Genomic DNA, 20165 nt, shown 5'->3' with positions numbered 1-20165 from the left:
ATGTGGACATGGGTCCGTGTTTGTGCAAAACTCTTGGCGGTTTCTCTGAGGCTCCTCCTTCCGCCCTCCCCAAGGCGTGCCTCCAGCTGTCTTCTGGCTGCTTCCCTTCCTCCATTTTAGGAACCGGTTAGGGAAGTGTTCTTTTGGCTTCTAGGCTTGCAAACACATTCCTTCGGTGCTCAGCGAGCAGGAAAGCTCTACGTTCTTTCTGTCCAAGACAGAGCCACAGTTAGATCCCAGCTGTGGGCGCCTCACATCAACTGTCATGCAAGCCGCGGGGTCACTGCTGAGAACTGAGGTGGTGAACAACTGTGTGTTTCCTGAAATCTGCCAAGTGCTGCTACGCTGCCAGGTTTACAATCCCCGATGGTCCCCAAACTGCCATACACATCCCATGACAATTGCTGGTTTCCTGGAAGCCTTCTCTCGCCATGACTTCCTGTGCATCCCGAGACGTGGCGTGGTTTCAGTTGCCTGAACTTTCCCTGTTGCGCTGAAGGAGGTCTGATCTGCCTTAAAAGAGCAGCAGAGAGTAAAGGCCTTGAACACCTGCTGGTGCAGTTCAGCTTTTGAATTCCTTCACCTGTACAGTGGGGTTCCATTCTCTCTGCATCGTGGACGCTCATCTTTGGAAATGCCGTGGCGTCATTCAGGCAAACTACGGTAATTGGGAAGAGTGCAGTGAAGCGGCTCTTGGAGAAATGGTGCTTGCAGAACTGCAGACTTCCAAGTTAAATAGACATCTTTGTTTGGCTGTTCCTTGTATTCCCAATGGAGGTTGCCCACACAAATTGCCACATTACCAATTTGGTGTAGTGGTTAAGGATGTGGACTCTTATCTGGGAGAACCGGGTTTGATTCCCCACTCCTCCACTTGCACCTGTTGGAATGGCCTTGGGTCAGCCAGAGCTCTAGCAGAGGTTGTCCTTGAAAAGGGCAGCTGCTGTGAGAGCCCTCTGAGCCCCACTCACCTCACAGAGTGTCTGTTGTGGGGGAGGAAGGTAAAGGAGATTGTGAGCCGCTCTGAGACTCTTCGGAGTGGAGGGCGGGATATAAATCCAATATCTTCTTCTTCTTCACTGACCACTGCTGACTGTGACCAAATACGTGGACACAGGGCTTTTTATTTTTTGTAGCAGGAACACCTTTGGCTATTAGACAACACAGGCCTGATGTAGCCAATCCTCCAAGAGCTTACAGGGAAGGAGAAGAAGAAGACTGCAGATTTATACCCCGCCCTTCTCTGAATCAGAGACTCAGGGCGGCGTACAATCTCCTATATCTTCTCCCTCCATGACACCCTGTGAGGTGGGTGGGGCTGAGAGGGCTCTCACAGCAGCTGCCCTTTCAAGGACAACTCCTGCGAGAACTATGGCTGACCCAAGGCCATTCCAGCAGCTGCAAGTGAAAGAGTGGCGAATCAAATCCATTTCTTCCAGATAAGAGTCTGCACACTTAACCACTACACCAAACTGGTTCTTCTTTAAGGGCTGTTCTTACAGGGCCTACTGTAAGCTCCAGAAGGATTGGCTACATCAGGGGTGTGCAGCCTAATAGGCAAAGGAGTTCCTGCTACACAAAAGGACCACCTCCTTGTTTAGCGGTGTCACAGGCTTCTCAGCCCGCCCCTTCTTCATCAGCACTGGGTGTTCAGACTGCGTTGTGTCCAAGAAGGGGCCTTTTAGTCAAGGTCATACAAGGTCAAGGGGAGCATGGGGAAGACTCTTGCAGGTAACCAAAACAAGTGAGAATGGAGGTTACTCCCAAAGAACCCCCCAGTTTGTAGGTCTGCTTAAACCTCCGTGGATGAATGGGTTCTTAAAACAAAACAAAACATTAAAGCACATTTAAAATGCTGAATGATTAGCCGCCGTCTTGTATGGAGGTGACAAAAAGTTTTTAAAGATACTGGTGAAATAGCTTGCAGTTTGAAAGGTGCATCCAAGGTTGCTTGCAGAACTTTCAAGGATGCTGGGGCAGATTCTCAGACCACACGGGGCACTCCCCGGACCAGGGGTGGCCAGACTGCGGCTTGGGAGCCACGTGTGGCTCTTTCACACAAAGCCTCCCCCTGCCCTGCTTAAAAGAAGGTGTTTGTCTCTTTAAATCACTTTGCCAAGCCAGCCAGAGTCTTGGTGAATGCATTTAAAGTTAAAAGTTGCTTTCTTTTCCTGTCTCCCTTCCTCCTCCTTCCCACCATCTCTCTGCTTTCTTGCCACCTACCTACCTTCCTTCCTATTTTGCGGCTCTCAAACATCTGATGTTCATGTATTGCGGCTCTTAAACATTTGGCGTTTATTCCATGTGGCTCTCAGATTAAGTAAGTTTGGCCGCCCTTGTGCTGGACCATCAACAGGCCAAGGAGAGGACGCTGCTCCAGGAGTTTAGATATCCAATCACTTCTCATGCAAACAGAGAGAGAGAGAGAGAGAGAGATGGCATTTCATTTAAAGTTTGGTGTGATTCTTTGGATGACCAGTAATGGGGGGCGGGGGGGATGTAAGAGACATACATCCTATGAACTTCTATATATGTGTGTGTGTGTGTGGGTGGGTGTGTTTATCTGTATACTTGTGTGTATTGTACCTAGGCGAAGATAGCTCATGATCGAATTCTCCTTCTTAACTAATATAACTTGACTAAAACTATTAAGATGTTGCTGCAGAAGAGTTGCAGGATTAAGCACTTTCGATTCTCTGAATATGTTTGTCTGGTGTTCTTTGTATTTCTGCGTCCGGTCTAATTTGATATATTATTTTATACGCAAAGGTGGTCAGTGTGCGTGCCCGTTATGTGTGTCTTTGGTCTGAGTTTATAAACTATTATTATAATTATTATAAGTACTATTTTTGTTATAATTCAAAATAGATATTTAGTATAAAAAAAAGTTTTGCTGTTAAATATTGTTATTTAGTAAAATATGAATGCCCCGCTCCTTCTGCCGGCCGCTTCCTTTATTGTAAACAGTGTCTGGGAATTAAAAAAAAAAAGTTTTATCCGTAGGTGCCCCATCTGAGAGGGTTAGCGGGGGTCACCTGCGCATGCTCCGTTGGGATGAATGGGGTTTGAGCAGGAGACTGCCTTCCTTGGATTGGGCCCGTTATTAATATTAAGGAAAGCAAAACAAAAAAAAAGCACCTATTGGATGAGGTATATTTTGGTGCAGTGTGAAGATGTACTTTGTGTCATGTGGTTTTTCATGTGTATATAATGCGGGGGCCAGCTTCTTAGGAAGGTCTCTCTTGGTAGCTCTGTTGAAAGGGATGGGATTTGCGCACTGCTATGTTTTTGTGCAATTCCCATTCATGCCTGCGGGTCTCACATGCAAAGATGTTTCCGTGGATGGCCTCCGTGATGTGTTGAATAAACGAACGTTCTGTATTTCACCATGATCTTATAAAGAAAATAATCAATGTGGCTATTTTATAGACTTCCATAATAAAAGAAAAGAGTCAAATCTTCAGATGTTGTCATTTGTTTTGGAGGTGGCCCATTCCTGTGTCATCTCTCGGTGTTAAATAGTGAGTTCGATGCAGCGGGAGTTCAACACAGGACATGTTGTATTGCTACTACATCCTAAAGACAACATGGCAGGGCCGAGACCCCGCTTATATTCATGCAATAGAAAAACACACCCCGATTGGGGAAGGGACGGTGGCTCAGTGGCAGAGCATCTGCTTGGTAAGCACAAGGTCCCAGGTTCAATCCCTGACAACTCCAACGAAAAAAGGTCCAGCCAAGGAGGCATGAAAAACCTCAACTTGAGACCCTGGAGAGCTGCTGCCAGTCTGAGCAGACAAGACTGACTTGGATGGACCCAGAGTCTGCTTCAGTATAAGGCAGCTTCATATGGTCATATGTTCATATATGATTCCAATATCAGATCACAGCAGTCAAGTTTTGCAAGTTTTGACACTGAAAATGTCAAGACAGTGTGCGATTGCAATAAAAAAGGCCAACGCCATGCTGGGAATTATTAGGAAGGGAATTGAAAACAAATCAGCCAGTATCATAATGCCCCTGTATAAACGGATAAAAGGAAGTACTTCTTCACCCAAAGGGTGATTAACATGTGGAATTCACTGCCACAGGAGGTGGTGGTGGCTACAAGCATAGCCAGCTTCAAGAGGGGATTGGATAAAAATATGGAGCAGAGGTCCATCAGTAGCTATTAGCCACAGTATATACATACATACATATACATACACACACACACACACACACACACACACACTCATATCTTGGCCACTGTGCGACACAGAATGTTGGACTGGATGGGCCATTGGCCTGATCCAACATGGCTTCTCTTATGTTCACCAAGACTGCTCATTGGTTGCTGCTCTGAGTTCAAATCTATCAGCGTCTCCAACATTTCCCGCGGTTGCCCGAATGCCCGTGAAGCTACCATGAAGCAGTAAATTCAGTACATAACACTGGGGTTGACATAACGGAGTGTTCTCAAAGTTTCTGGCCCCAGTGCTTAATTTCTCTTAGGCTGGTGACCCCAAGAGCTCTGCTCTGTGCTTATTTCCCAAGAAGTCTGGGTATGAAGGTGGGGGTTGGGAGTAGAAAGGTGGATTCATCCCCCTGTGCTCCTTTGAACAGATATTTGGCACTGTCACAGGTGATATGACTGGTCCCACTTGCCTCCTGCTTCATCCAAAGTAAATCCTTGCAGCACATGGAAGAGCAAGACTTTCTTCTTCCCACTACTAGGCCTTCTGTGGATGGGATAACCAAACGGCAGTAGGGTTGCCAGGTCCCATTCAAAAAATATCTGGGAACTTTGGGGTGGAGCCAGGAGCAAGGTTGTGACAAGCATAATTGAATTCCAAAGGGAGTTCTGGCCATCACATTTTAAAGGGACCGCACACCTTTTAAGAGAGCCAGTTTGGTGTAGTGGTTAAGTGCGCGGACTCTTATCTGGGAGAACCGGGTTTGATTCCCCAGTCCTCTACTTGCAGCTGCTGGAATGGTCTTGGATTAGCATAGCTCTTGAAGAGGTTGTCCTTGAAAGGGCAGCTTCTGGGAGAGCTCTCTCAGCCCCACCCACCTCACAGGGTGTCTGTTGTGGGAGGAGAAGATATAGGAGATTGTGAGCCGCTCTGAGTCTCTGGTTCAGAGAGAAGGGCAGGGTATAAATCAACAGTCTTCTTCTTCACCTTCCCTCCACTGGAAATAATGAAGGATAGGGGTGCCTTCTTTTGAGGCTCATAGAATTGGACCCCCTGGTCTTTTGAAGGGGGGGGTGTCTTTTGAAGAGAGGCATCGGATGCTACGTTGCAAATTTGGTGCCTCTACCTCAAAAAACAACCCCTCCCAGATACCCACAGATCAATTCTCCCTTATACCCTATGAGAGACAGTCTTCCTAGGATATAACGGAGTGCCCAGCAGACATTCCCCCCCACTTTCAAATGACCCTGAAGTGGGGGGAGGGCCTCCAAACCAAGGGATCCCCTGTCCCACCTGGGGACTAGCAACCCTACGCTACAGACATGGGGCAGCACTCCTTGTACAGCATGCACAACCTCTGCTTCTACAAGAGGAAGTTTAGTTCGGCTAAGCGGAAAACCTTGATTTAGGTACGGAAGAAGAGACCAAGGACCGGGGGTCTGAGGAGACTTGGGGTAACAGAGGTGGGGCAGCTGAGAACCAGGGGCTAGAGCCAGGATGGGAGAAGGCCAAAAGGAAGTACTTCGTTCTTTACTTGAGGAGTGATTAAAATGTAGAATTCACTGACCTAGTGATGGCCACAGGCACAGATGGCTTTAAAAAGGGGATTTGGCAGATTCAGAGAGGAGAGGCTTCAGTGGCTTCCAGAAATGGTGACTAAAAAGGAACCTCCATGTTCAGAGGCAGTCAGTCTCTGAATCCCAGAGCCAGGAGGCAACATTGAAGGAAGGTCTTGGCCCGTCTGCTTGCTTATTGGCCCTCCAGAGGAACTGGTTGGTCCCTGTGTGAGACAGGAGGTTGGTCTGATCCAGCAGGGCTATTCTGAGGTTCTTCTCAGGGGAAGGCCTTGGCCTCTCTGCCCTGTTGTTGGCCCTCCAGAGGAAGTGGTAGGCCCTTGTGTGAGGAAGCTAGACTGGACTGATCCAGCAGAGCCCTCACTGGTCTGATCCAGCAGGGCTCTTCTGATGTTCTTATGAAGGCCTCAGGCTCTCTGCCCTGTTCTTGGCCCTCTAGAGAAACTGGGTGGCCACTGTGTGAGACAGGAGGCTGGACTAAATGGACCCTCACTGGTCTAATCCAGCAGGGCTCTTCTGATGTTCTTCTCAAGGGAAAGCCTCAGCCTCTCTTCCTTGTTGTTGGCCGTCCAGAGGAACTGGTTGGCCCCTGTGTGAGACAAGAGGCTGGACTAGATGGCTCCTCCCTGGTCTGACCCAGCAGGGTTCTTCTGATGTTCTTATGAAGGCCTCAGGCTCTCTGCCCTGTTCTTGGCCCTCTAGAGAAACTGGGTGGCCACTGTGTGAGACAGGATGCTGGACTAGATGGACCCTCACTGGTCTGATTCAGCAGGGCTCTTCTGATGTTCTTATGAAGGCCTCAGGCTCTCTGCCCTGTTCTTGGCCCTCTAGAGAAACTGGGTGGCCACTGTGTGAGACAGGATGCTGGACTAGATGGCCCCTCCCTGGTCTGATCCAGCAGGGCTCTTCTGATGTTCTTATGAAGGCCTCAGGCTCTCTGCCCTGTTCTTGGCCCTCTAGAGAAACTGGGTGGCCACTGTGTGAGACAGGATGCTGGACTAGATGGACCCTCACTGGTCTGATTCAGCAGGGCTCTTCTGATGTTCTTCTCAAGGGAAAGCCTCAGCCTCTCTTCCCTGTTGTTGGCCGTCCAGAGGAACTGGTTGGCCCCTGTGTGAGACAAGAGGCTGGACTAGATGGCCCCTCCCTGGTCTGACCCAGCAGGGTTCTTCTAATGTTCTTCTCAGGAGAAGGCCTTAGCATCTCTGCCCTGTTGCTGGCCCTGCAGAGGAACATTGGCCACTGTGTGAGACTGGTCACTGGTCTGATCCAGCAGGGTTCTTCTGATGTTCCTAAGACCCAGGGAGATAGGGGAGTGTTTCAAAGGGCCAAGGGTCTGTCCTTGTTCAGAAAAGGGTATTAGAACAGTGAGGATGTCTGCCTCATTTAAGACCAAAGTTCAAATGGAGTTTCTTCCTGGTAGCTACAGAAAGTCCTACTAAAGCACCCTTCCAAAATAAATATCTTTCATTTCAGAAGCTAGAATGGGCCTTCATAAGTAAGGCTGTATTCTGAGTCCCCATGGGTGGAGGGGGGCGGAGAGGGGGAGAGAGAGAGAGAGAGAGAGAGAGAGAGAGAGAGAGAGTGCTAAGGTTCGGCCAGTGATAGGGTTGCCAAGTCAGAGTTGGGAAATTCGTGGAGATTTGGGGGTGGAGCCTGAGGAGGAACCTCAGAAGGGTATCAGGCCAGAGTCTCCACCCTCCAAAGCAGCCTTTTTCTCCAGTAGTAGTCTGGGGATCAGTTGTCATTCTGAGTAGGAATGGGCGTGAACCAAACCATGAAGAAGAAAAAGAAGACTGCAGATTTATACCTTACCCTTCTCTCTGAATCAGAGACTCAGAGCGGCCTACAATCTCCTTTCCCTTCCTCCCCCTACAACAGAAGATATTGGATTTATATCCTGCCCTCCACTCCGAAGAGTCTCAGAGCAGCTCACAATCTCCTTTACTTTCCTCCCCCATAACAGACACCCTTGTGAGGTAGATGAAGATATTGGGTTTATATCCCGCCCTCCACTCCGAAGAGTCTCAGAGCAGCTCACAATCTCCTTTCCCTTCCTCCCCCACAACAGACACCCTGTGAGGTAGATGAAGATATTGGATTTATATCCCGCCCTCCACTCCGAAGAGTCTCAGAGCGGCTCACAATCTCCTTTCCCTTCCTCCCCCACAACAGACACCCTGTGAGGTAGATGAAGATATTGGATTTATATCCCGCCCTCCACTCCGAAGAGTCTCAGAGCGGCTCACAATCTCCTTTACTTTCCTCCCCCATAACAGACACCCTTGTGAGGTAGATGAAGATATTGGGTTTATATCCCGCCCTCCACTCCGAAGAGTCTCAGAGCAGCTCACAATCTCCTTTACTTTCCTCCCCCACAACAGACACCCTTGTGAGGTAGGTGGGGCTGAGAGAGCTCTCCCAGAAGCAGCCCTTTCAAGGACAGCTCCTGCGAGAGCTCTGGCTGACCCAAGGCCATTCCAGCAGCTGCAAGTGGAGGAGTGGGGAATCCAACCCGGTTCTCCCAGATAAGAGAGCTCTGGCTGACCCGAGGCCATTCCAGCAGGTGCAAGTGGAGGAGTGGGGAATCAAACTCGGTTCTCCCAGATAAGAGAGCTCTGGCTGACCCGAGGCCATTCCAGCAGGTGCAAGTGGAGGAGTGGGGAATCAAACCCGGTTCTCCCAGATAAGAGTCCGCGCACTTAACCACTACACCAATCTGGCTCTCCAAAATGCATCACAAATTTTGACCTGCCCATGCTTCGCTCACCAAGGTTTGTAGTGAGCCTGCCAACAAAACCTTCCACGGACTTTTAAAGCAGTTTGTGTTACTTCATGGAGGTTTGTGGGTAGAGCAGAAAGCAGGGGTTTAAAGGGACTCTGAGCCCCTAAACTGCTGATTTCTGTCCCTTGTGAAAACTGCAAAAACAGCTGAGCGGCAGGAAGCACCCGACCATTTTCAGGCTTTCTGCAAAAGTTGTTGTGGTCTCTTTCAACGGGGTTTGCGGGGCCACAAACTAGTTCTGAATGAATCCCCAATTTCAATTTGGTTTATGCTTCGGCTACAAACTGACACAAACAGCATTTTTCTGCTTTGTGCCCATCCCGAAGAATGGGTGGTTATAATAGTGAATGATATAAGACATATTGGAATGGTGAGTTTCTTCTCGACCCCTCCTTGAAAAAGATCTTCTTGGAAATGGTGTTCTACTGAAGTTGGTGTCATCATTGGAGGAGGCACAAGGAGTCCCTCTACCCAATAAAAAATGGAAGTTTGATTGTCGCAAGCGCTTTTGTACAAGCACCTTTAAGAATGTAAGAACATAACAGAAGCCCTGTTGGATCAGGCCAATGTCCCATCCAGTCCAACACTCTGTGTCACACAGCAGCCAAAAAACCCAGGTGCCATTGGGAGATCCACCAGTGGGGCTAGAAGCCCCTCCCACTGTTGCCCCCCCCCCCCCCGCAAGCACCAAGAATACAGAGCATCACTGCCCCAGACAGAGAGTTCCAACAATATGCTGTGGCTAATAGCCACTGATGGACCTCTGCTCCATATGTTTATTCAATCCCCTCTTGAAGCTGTCTAGGCTTGTAGCTGCCACCACCTCCTGTGGCAGTGAATTCCACACGTTAATCACCCTTTGGGTGAAGAAGGACTTCCTTTTATCCATTCTAATCTGAATGCTCAGCAGTTTCATTGAATGCCCACGAGTTATTGTATTGTGAGAAAGGGAGAAAAGTACCTCTTTCTCTACTTTCTCCATCCCATGCATTATCTTGTAAACCTCTCTCATGTCACCCCACAGTTGATGTTTCTCCAAGCTAAAGAGCCCCAAGCGTTTTAACCTTTCTTCATAGGGAAAGTGTTCCAACCCTTTAATCATTCTAGTTGCCCTTTTCTGGACTTTTTCCAATGCTATAATATCCTTTTTGAGGTGCGGTGACCAGAATTATACACAGTACTCCAAATGAGTCCGCACCATCGATTTATACAGGGGCATTGTGATACTGGCTGATTTGTTCACTCACTCACTCACTCACTCACTCACTCACTCACTCACTCAAAAGCCTTTACTGGCATATATCAGATTATAAATAAACAGATTAACAGATACAGAAATAACAAAACACTCATATACAGCTATACATTGGACTATCGATCCTTGATTACCAGACTCAAGAATAAAGCAACCTTTTCAGTTATTTCAGATGACAAATCATTCATAAGACGGCAAAACTTTACAGCATCTGAGCAGCCTGTCATATTAAACAGAATTGGATCTAGAAACCTAAGGTGTATCGTACTATATAGGGGACAATAAAGAAGAATATGGGACGAGTCAACTTGTTTTAAATTACATATACAAAGTCTTAATGAAAGTGGGATTTTTTAATATCTACCGTAGGTAACTGCTGATGGAATAGTCTTGCATCTGGCAAGGGTATATCCTCTATGCAATTTTGGAACATGGAGAGTTGATAAATAAGAAGGCAAACGACCAACAGCGAAATTCCAAAATTCAAAGGGGAGCGAGATTTATTCGCAGCGCTCATTAGTTTTTGCAATTCAATAGCTAAAATTCTGCATGTAATTAGATCATTTGCACTGGTAAGAGGCTGACTTGTTTTCAGTTCCCTTCGTAATAACCTTTTGTCTTTCAAGTATGGCGTTAGGACTTGAAGAGAATTTTGGGGGACACTGAATACTTAACAATTGTGGCACTTTCTATTGTTATGAATGGTGCAGTTTTTGACTAGCAACGTTAACTGTGAGATGTGAGTCGATTCGAGCTTTATAAACCGTGTGCAATAATTCATCAGAGAGTGGCAGTTTTGTTTCCTTGTGGTATTGTGCAGTATGTTTCCTCCCCCCCACCTGGGGGTTGGCAAGTCCACTTGAGTCCGTTGCTTCCCCCTCCCCGGGAACGGATTCCAGAGCTCCCGTATAGGAAGCCTTCCCCTCCATACAGCCCTCGTCTTGTTCTCAGCAAAAAGAAAACTCCTGAGGAATTAATGAAGTGCTTTATGGCTCACTGGAAAATATGACCGTGCTGGAGGCCAGAGGCCTGGTTCCTTCTCCCAGGCCAGCGAAACCAGATCTCTTTCCCCTCCGAGGCCTGCTTCTCTTTCCCTGCTCAGCGGCTCCCCTTCGAGGATGTGACTTGCCATTGAGGAGCCTGAAGCCTTCTTTTCAGCTGCTGCCCAGAAAACTCCCTCCAGGCTCCCTTTCCTGCAGAGTCTCCATCCCCCCTAGCCCATGGCCTTTCGAATACCCACCTCGCACCTACTTAGCAGAAGGGAAGGTCGTTTCCTTCCAGCATCCCCCCACCCCCTGCAGGTTTTGTCTTCCTCCCTTTCATTTTATTTATTTTGCCTTGAATTTACAGCTTTATTGAGAAGCTGCAGCAGCCCCCCTGAGGGGGGGGGGGGAGAGCCAGCCAGCGCCATTGCAGCCCAGGCTGCTGCAACAGAAGCCCCGAGCTTTATGGGCCGCTCTTGCTGTGGGGCCTTCCCTGTGTTAGGGGCAGGTCACACACGCCGAGAGCCAACACAGGCTTTCCACTCTGCTCTGGGATCGAGTTTCATGTTACTCACTTTTATTTTAACTTTAGCTGAACTCCTGGAAAATTTCTCTCTTTAAAGCCTCCCCCTCTCCCTTGCGAACACCGAAAGGGGCATTCGCAAAAGCCCACCGCGGGAGAGACCCCTGAAATAAAAAAGGTGCCGAACGAGCAGGCGAGTTTATTTCTCAGAGCTAGGGTTGCCAATCCCCAGGTGGGAGCAGGGGATCCCCCGGCTTGGAGGCCGCCCCCCCGCTTCAAGGTCATCAGAAAGCGGGAGAGGGGGAAATGTCTGCTGGGCACTCCCTTATTCCCTATGGAGACCGGTTCCCCTAGGGAATAATGGAGTTCAATTGGGCTTGTCGCACCCTTGCTCCTGGCTCCACCCCCAAAGTCTCCGGCTCTAACCCCAAAGTCCCCAGATATTTCTTGAATTGGACCTGGCAACCCTACTCAGAGCTCTGAATTAAATTTGCAGTTTGCAAACGGCATCCTGGCAGCAGGAACTCTTTTGTGTATTAGGCCACACCCCCAGATGTCACCATTGTTCACACATAGGAGGGTTTTTTGCAGAAAAAGCCCGGCAGGAACTAATTTGCATATTAGGCCACACCCCCTGACATCAAGTCAGCCGGAACTGCATTCCTGCTCAAAAAAGGGGTCCTGCTTTGGATCAAACCTGGCAGCTGCTCCACACTTCCTCGGGTGCAAGGAAGGGCCGACTCATCCCAGTAGGGCTCCCAATCTCCCAGTGTGAGGTGATCCGAAGCAAAAGCTACCGTGAAGTCCAGCCTCTATCAGAAAATCATACTCATTAGTCCAGATTAGGAAAATAAATTCATGTATTGATTTCAGCAAATATAAGATTTTTTTTGTGCAGCATAAGGAACGGTCCCATCAGAACGCCAGTCCCTCTTTATCTAGCACGAACGTGTTATAGCTCAATTGGGGATGTTCCAATGAAATAAACTGTTCAGTCCGTTCAATTTCAGCAAATGTGTACAGCCAGGAATTCACTAGGCTGTGCAGCCCGTCAGTCCATAGTGCAACAGGTTTGTACTAATTTCCCTGTTTCGCTTTTTGCTTCTTCAAGCTTTACATAAAGAATTTCAGTTATGGGTAAAAACGCCAACTATCTTTGTTGAAAATCCATTGAGCAAAGATAGTTGGCGTTTTTACCCATAACTGAAATTCTTTATGTAAAGCTCGAAGAAGCAAAAAGCGAAACAGGGAAATGCGTATAAATCTGTTGCACTATGGACTGATGGGCTTCACAGCCTAGTGAATTCCTGGCTGTACACATTTGCTGAAATTGAATGGATTGAACACCAGTTTATTTCATCGGAACATCCCCAATTGAGCTATAACACGTTCGTGCTAGATAAAGAGGGACTGGCGTTCTGGTGGGACCGTTCCTTATGCTGCACAAAAAATCTTATATTTGCGGCAAATCAATACATGAATTTATTTTCCTAATCTGGACTAATGAGTATGATTTTCTGATAGAGGCTGGACTTCACGGTAGCTTTTGCTTCGGATCACCTTACCTCGGTTTGCCGTGTTTCTCTTCTGTGGTTGCACAACCTCCCGATGTGGGCTGGAGATCTCCTGGGATGAACCGAAATCGCAACTTTGGAAGATCGACTCCATTGGAGTTCCTCCCCTCCCCACCTCAAATCCTTCCCCCCTCAGACTCCGTCCCCACCCCCCAAATATCCAGATATTTCCCAACCAGGAGCTGGCAGCTCTGCCCACCAATGAAGGCACTGTGGGTTTCCTTTTTTTAATTTCTGAGGGGTTTGATACAATGACCCCTGTTCTGCACATGGTGTCTCTTGGGGTCACCTGCCACCACTCAAGTGATTCTGCTCCTTTCTTCCTCACAGGTACCACGTGATGTGATGGTATCTGCTCTGGTAAGACCTCACCTGGAGTCTTGTGCTCAGTTTTGAGCACCACATTTTAAGAAGGGTATAGACAAGCTGAAATGGGTCCAGAGGAGGGCGACGGAGATGGTGAGGGGTCTGGAGACCAAGTCCTGTGAGGAAAGGTTGAAGGAGCTGAGCATGTTTAGCCTGGAGAGGAGGCGGCTGAGAGGTGATATGATCACCATCTTCAAGGACTTGGAGGGCTGTCCTGTAGAGGATGGGGTGGAATTGTTTTCTGTGGCCCCAGAAGGTAGGACCAGAACCAATGGGTTGAAATTAAACCAACAAAATTTCGGCTCAGCATTAGAAAGAACCTCCTGACTGTTAGAGCGGTTCTGTCATATAGAGGAGGGTGTGGAATTGTGGCCCCGGAAGGTAGGACCAGAACCAATGGGTTGAAATTAAATCAAAAGAGTTTCCGGCTCAACATTAGGAAGAACTTCCTGACTGTTAGAGCGATTCCTCAGTGGAACAGGCTTCTTCCTTGGGAGGAGGGGTGGGTGGGCTCTCTTTCCTTGGAGGTTTTTAAACAGAGGTTAGATGGCCATCTAACAGCAATGCTAATCCTGTGAATTTAAGGGGAGATATTTGTGAGTTTCCTGCATTGCGCAGGGGGTTGGACTAGATGACCCTGGAGGTCCCTTCCAACTCTATGATTCTATGATTTTATTTTATCGCTGCTTGCCAGATGTGGGTTGGCAAATCCCTGGAGCTTTGGGGATGGGGCCTGGGGGAGGCGGAGTTTGGAGAGGGGCAGGAGCTCAGCAGAGATGTGAGGTCACAGAGTGCAACCCCTCCCCAACCCCAAAGCTGCCATTTTCTCCTGGGGAACTAATCCCGGCAGGCTGGAGGTCAGTTGCAATTTTAGGAGAATGTCAGCTGCCACCTGGAGGTTGGCAACCCTACCCAAAGCCAACCAGGCAGGAAAAGCAAAATAAACCAGCATTTGAGCCAACCCTTTCCACATTCTAAAACAGAAAAGGACCTCGTCCCAAGTGCAGCTGAGCTGTAAGATCTCAAAGCCTTATTCCACCACCCCACTGCCCGTCTTTTTTCTTCCTCCCCGGCATGAAAATACCTCTCAGAACAACATGATCTTCTAGTTTAAAGCAGAACCCTTTGAAAGCATCAGTTCTTGTGCATTCTCATTTTAATTAAAATAAAGGTTTCTGAAAATGAGCTGCTGGACAGGTTAGGTTTGGATTTTGGATTGGCTGCATTTTCGTCTGCCTGGGATATACTCATGAGATGTTGTGCCTTTTGAAAGTTACTGTTACCAGCCCTATGCTGTTCATTGTCTTAAACCTAAAACCCAGGAGCAATTCCAAACTTTCAGCGCTCAGGAATTCTGTTAATGGGTCCTGCAATCGTGTTGCAGGAATACTGCATTCCAGACGGAGCGGGACTCCTGAAATATTCTTGCCTTCATTTATTCAGATCTCCTGATCTGGATTGGTTCTCTGCAAGGATAACATTTCCAAAGATCTTGGAAAACTGGAGCTTCTTTATGCGTATTTGTTTTCCATCTTTCTGCCCTACCAAGGGCTACCAAGGCTGGCTTACCTTTTAGTCCAGAAACTATTTGTAATCATTTGACAGAGATGGAACAGGTCCTCTGTGGACCATCTCCAGAGGTGTTTTTGTGGTCCTCTCCGTCTGCCTGAGATGCTGAACCACTTCTTCCAAACAGAGTAGACCTGCTTGAATGCAAGAGTCTTCTGGGCAGTGTAAGGTAGCCTCATGTGTCACAATCAGCTATCAAGGGAGGCTATCAACAAGTAAATAGACTGAGTAGAAAGTTCTCTTGTGCAAACCTCATTGAAAGGAATGGGAGCTGCATACGGGCTCAACAAATTCTTCCAACTGCCCACGGCAACACCCAGATCTCTTTCCATCTCGAGTCTCTGCCAGTTCAGAGCCCGTCAACATGCATTTGAAGTCAGGGTGTATTTCTTCCCACGGGCACTTACAAGGGCCTGCGTTTGCCATGATGTTGCCCACTCACAATTTGAAGAGGTCCTCCTACAGCAGGGGTGTCAAACATGCAACCTGGGGGCCAAATCAGACCCCCAGAGGGCTCCTATCAGGCCCCCGAGCAACTGGCTGTCATCTGCTTCCTTCTCCCTCTCTCTTGCTTCCTTCTGCATCACGGCTTGCTTTGCAAGGCTTGCTCAATAGCACAGAAGCTACAGAGCAAAACCTCAGTTTTCTCCATTGGCTGAGGCTCCTCCCTTGGGGAGGAAGGGGGGAGGGAGGGCATAAGAACATGAGAAGCCATGTTGGATCAGGCCAATGGCCCATCCAGTCCAACACTCTGTGTCACACAGTGGCCAATATATGTGTGTGTGTGTATACACACACACACACACACACATATATATACTATGGCTAATAGCCACTGATGGAGAACTTACTTTGCCAGACTCTCTCAATCACACAGCAGAGCTACTGAGCCAAACCTCTCTTCCTTCTATTGGCTGAGACTCCTCCCCATCCTGGTTCCCTGGGGAAGGAAGAGCCAGAGCTCCCTTTGCACAGTTGCCTGGATCCCATGGGAGAAATACAAAGAAAGCATCTTTAAAACTGACAAGTGCTAACGTTCTAAGCTTGTTTTAAGTTTTTTTTAAAAATCTAATTGTTTTTCTCTGTGTCCTTTATACAGTTTATATCTCTGCTACCTAATCTTAAATAGGGACACACATGGCCTGGCCCGACATGGCCCAGCCCCAAAAGGTCTCATTTATGTCAGATCCGGCCCTCATAACAAATGGGTTTGACACCCCTGTTCTAGAGCTCTTCACAATCCACCAGGGATTCCGCCTGCCTGAACAGTTTGGTGTCGCTCAGCTGCTCACCCCCAGTTCTAAATCATTTATGAACACGTTAAATAGCACTGATCCCATTACTAGGCCAGCTTGGGAAATCCTGGAGAATATGGACGTGGAGCCTGAGGAAGGGAAAGTTTGATGAAAGGACGGACTTCCGTGGGGTAAAATGCCCTTAAGCCTGCCTTCCAAAGCGGCCATTTTCTCCAGGGGAACCGGTCTCTGTCTCCTGGAGATCAGCTGTCAGAGAGGGAGATCTCCAGCCACCACCAGGAGGTGAAACAAAAGGGATTACTCTACAATGTTAACAAGCACAGTCTGAGCATTTGAAGCTCTTCTCTATCACAGGACTCTTCATCTCAAGCGTCATCCAGGGCAAATAAAGTACAATAGCCAATGAATGTTCTTTGTGTCATTGGTGTAGTGGTGAAGTGTGCGGACTCTTATCTGGGAGAACCTGGTCTGATTCCCCACTCCTCCACTTGCACCTGCTAGCATGGCCTTGGGTCAGCCATAGCTCTGGCAGAGCTGTCCTTGAGATGGCGGCTTCTGGGAGAGCTCTCTCAGCCCCACCCACCTCACAGGATGTCTGTTGTGGGGGAAGAAGATAAAGAAGATTGTAAGCCACTCGGAGACTGATTCAGAGAGAACAGTGGGGTATAAATATATGGTTTTCTTCTTCTTCTTCTAGAACTGGGTTTGATTCCTGACTCCTCCACTTGCAGCTGCTGGAATGGCCTTGGGTCAGCCATAGCTCTTACAGAGTTGTCCTTGAAAGGGCAGCTTCTGGGAGAGCTCTCAGCCCCACCCACTTCACAGAGTGTCTGTTGTGGGGGGAGAAGATAAAGGAGATTGTAAACCACTCTGAGACTCTGATTCAGAGAGAAGAGCGGGGTACAAATCTACAGTCTTCTTCTTCTTCCTTCTTATACTTGTGTTAAGTTGTAAACAAATAACAAAAGAGGTCACGATTCTGCAGACAGGGTCACTCAAACACATGCTTCCTCAGAACAGAACACGTATAGACTCTGAGAAATCTTTTCGTGTTCAGCTTCCTCTCTGCATGTTCTCTCTCATAGGCCTAGATGCCTCTCTGTCCAACCTGTCCTCTTATCCCGTGACTGCTAAGTTTACTCAGGAGTCTTCGGAGAGGTACCTTGTCAAAAGCCTTTTGAAAGTCTGGGTATATCATGTCTACCTGGTCACCATTACCTTTATGCTTCTTCACCTTCTCAAAGAACTCCTAAAGGTTGGTGATTGGTGAGGGAGCCGGACTCCTTGGCAGAAGCCATGTTGCTTTTCCCTCAGCGGGCTTTCTTCCTCAGTGGGCTTAATAATTCTCTTCTAAGTAGCGGTTTCTACTGAGTCACCTGGAAGAGACGTTCAGCTAACTGGTCTGTAATTCCCTGGATCCCCTCAGCTTCATTTTTTAAACATCAGAGTGACATTTGCTGCTTTCCAGTCATCTGGCACTGAGCCTGATTTTGGCGATGTGACATAAAATTGGCCTTAGTACAGGAGGACTGAAAAGTAGCAAATGCATTAAAAAAAAACCCTAACTCTTTAGTGGAATCTGCACAGGAAAATGTACAAGGATTGTAGAATCGAAGAAGAAGAAATTGGATTTATATATATATATATATATATATATATATATATATATATATATATATATATATATATATATATATATATATAATAGCAAGTTCTTATTGCTAATGCAATATTGCTCTTATTGCTAATGCAATAAAGTATATATATATATACACATACATACTTTATTGCATTAGCAATAAGAGCCATAGCAAGTAAACTTAAAAGTAAAAGAGCATAATACAATAATCAAACCAGCAAAACAATTAAAAATTGGGTAATTCCAAAATGTAGAATACAAGTATAAACATCATTACATCAGTAAAATTTATATATCAGCAATGAAATTGTAATGAAATCAGTACAAACTTAAAAAAAAACAATTTAAAAATTAACCAGAAGCAGGTTAAATGTCGCATTCATCATTTTTTCTTTCCCCCACTTTTCATATAACAGCAGTGGCACTTGGATAATCTGGCCACTTGGATAATGATATATTTTACCCTATCTGACAATAGAAAGACCAATTTCTCTTGGTCTGTTTTTTTAGACAGTGCGATATAATGAGACATAAAAACCTACTTCGTTCAGCTTCATGTTTTATGCAATAAAATATAGCATGAGGTAGGTCTTCAATGCACTTTTGATCACAAGAACATACTCTTTTCCCATATAGGAGTGTAGTGTATCGGACTCAGCGCAAGCGCCGTGCGACCCGAGCCACCCTCGGGTCGCCGTGCGCAGCGCGGGAAAAGCCACCGCCAATCCTGACCAAGGGCGGGAAGTTTAACTGGCCAGGATTGGGCTGGCCAGCGAAGGGGATGTTCCGGGATGCATGTATATATTAGCGGACCCGGCCGCGTGTTCCCAGTTTTTGTGATGTACCAGCCAATAAAGACCTATGCCTTCACCACGTCTCGTCTCCCAGTACATTACACTGGCGACGAGGATGGGATCTAGATAGGTCCGGCCGCCCGAGGGGAACCTGACCGGGCCGGAGACGAGGAAGGCGTGAGACCGCAGGATCGCACAGCCCGCCGCCACCATGGCGAACACTTCGGTAACGACGGGCCATCTTGCGGAATTCAACCCGGAGCACCCCGAGAGATGGGAGACCTACACAGAAAGGGTCGAGTGCTACCTGCGGGCGAACCTGATCGAAGATGACGACAGGAAGAGAGACGTCCTGCTGAGCGTCTGTGGAGAAGAAACTTTCGAGATCGCACGAGGCCTCTCCGCTCCAGCTAAGCTGACCGAGAGGACCTACCGGGAAGTCGTGAGACTCCTCACGGGCCACTTTTCGCCCCAACCGTCCATCGTCGCCCGCCGATTCCTCTTCCACAAGAGGGACCAAAAGTCGGGGGAGACAGTGGCAGTCTACCTGGCGGCCCTTCGGCAGATCGCCGGGAACTGCAATTTTGACAAAAGGGACGAAGCCCTGAGGGACCGTTTCGTCTGGGGCCTCCGAGACGAACGACTGCAGCAGAAGCTCTTCGCTAAGGAGGAGCTCACGCTACAACAAGCCTTCAACGAGGCGACGGCGTTCGAGAGGGCCACCAAGGCGTTCGGCCAGCCACGCGGCGAAGCAGTCCACCAAGGAGAAACGGAGCTGGAAGACCGAGCAGAGGAAGAAGCGTTTCAGCTCCGGCGGCCTCAGAGAACGGACACACGGGCCCCCGCGAGACAACGAGCGACGGAGAGGGCCACCGCCACCACCGGTTCCAGGTGCGCCAGCTGCGGCGACCCCCACGAGCGACGGGACTGCCCGTACCGCAACCTGGACTGCCGCAGCTGCGGAAAGACAGGCCACATCGCCCGGGCTTGCCGGGCCAAGAACAGCCGCCGCCAACCGTCAGCGCATCACGACTCCCTGGACACACACACGACGGCATCCACCAGTCTGCAGGTATTGAACTTGCCCCTCGCGGCCCCAGACAAGGTCAAAATGTCGGTCCTAATCGAGGGCGCCCCCTGCATCATGGAAGTAGACTCGGGTTCCTCCATCTCTATCATTTCGGAGGAAACCCTCAAGAAACTATGTCCCCGCCGCCGCATCCAAACGAGGCCAGCGGACTTCGTACTGAGGGACTTTCAGAAGAACCCAGTACACATCGTGGGGTGGGCCCGGGTGCATGTAGAAAGAGGGGGTTTTAGGGGGCCCCTAGACATCCTAGTGGTCAAGCGCCAACTGACCACACTTCTCGGGTTGGCGTGGTTCAATCCACTGGGGATCCAGCTGGTGGGGGTGGACCACTTGCAGGCCAGCAATTTCGACGGGGTCTGCCGGGAGTTCCCCGAGGTCTTCGACGGGTCCTTGGGGAGCTACAAGGGTCCGCCCATCACCTTACCGATAGACCCAATGGTCAGGCCCATAAGGCTTAAAGCGAGGCGCGTCCCGTTCGCCCTTAAGCCTAAAATAGAGGCAGAACTGGACCGCCTAACAGCCCAGGGCATCCTAGAACCTGTAACGTATGCGGAATGGGAGACCCCCATAGTAACGCCAGTC

This window comes from Heteronotia binoei, chromosome 9, assembly GCF_032191835.1.
Source record: "Heteronotia binoei isolate CCM8104 ecotype False Entrance Well chromosome 9, APGP_CSIRO_Hbin_v1, whole genome shotgun sequence".
In the NCBI taxonomy this organism is placed as follows: Eukaryota; Metazoa; Chordata; class Lepidosauria; order Squamata; family Gekkonidae; genus Heteronotia; species Heteronotia binoei.
The sequence above is the reverse complement of the archived record's forward strand: the minus strand, read 5'-3'. Positions refer to the sequence as shown.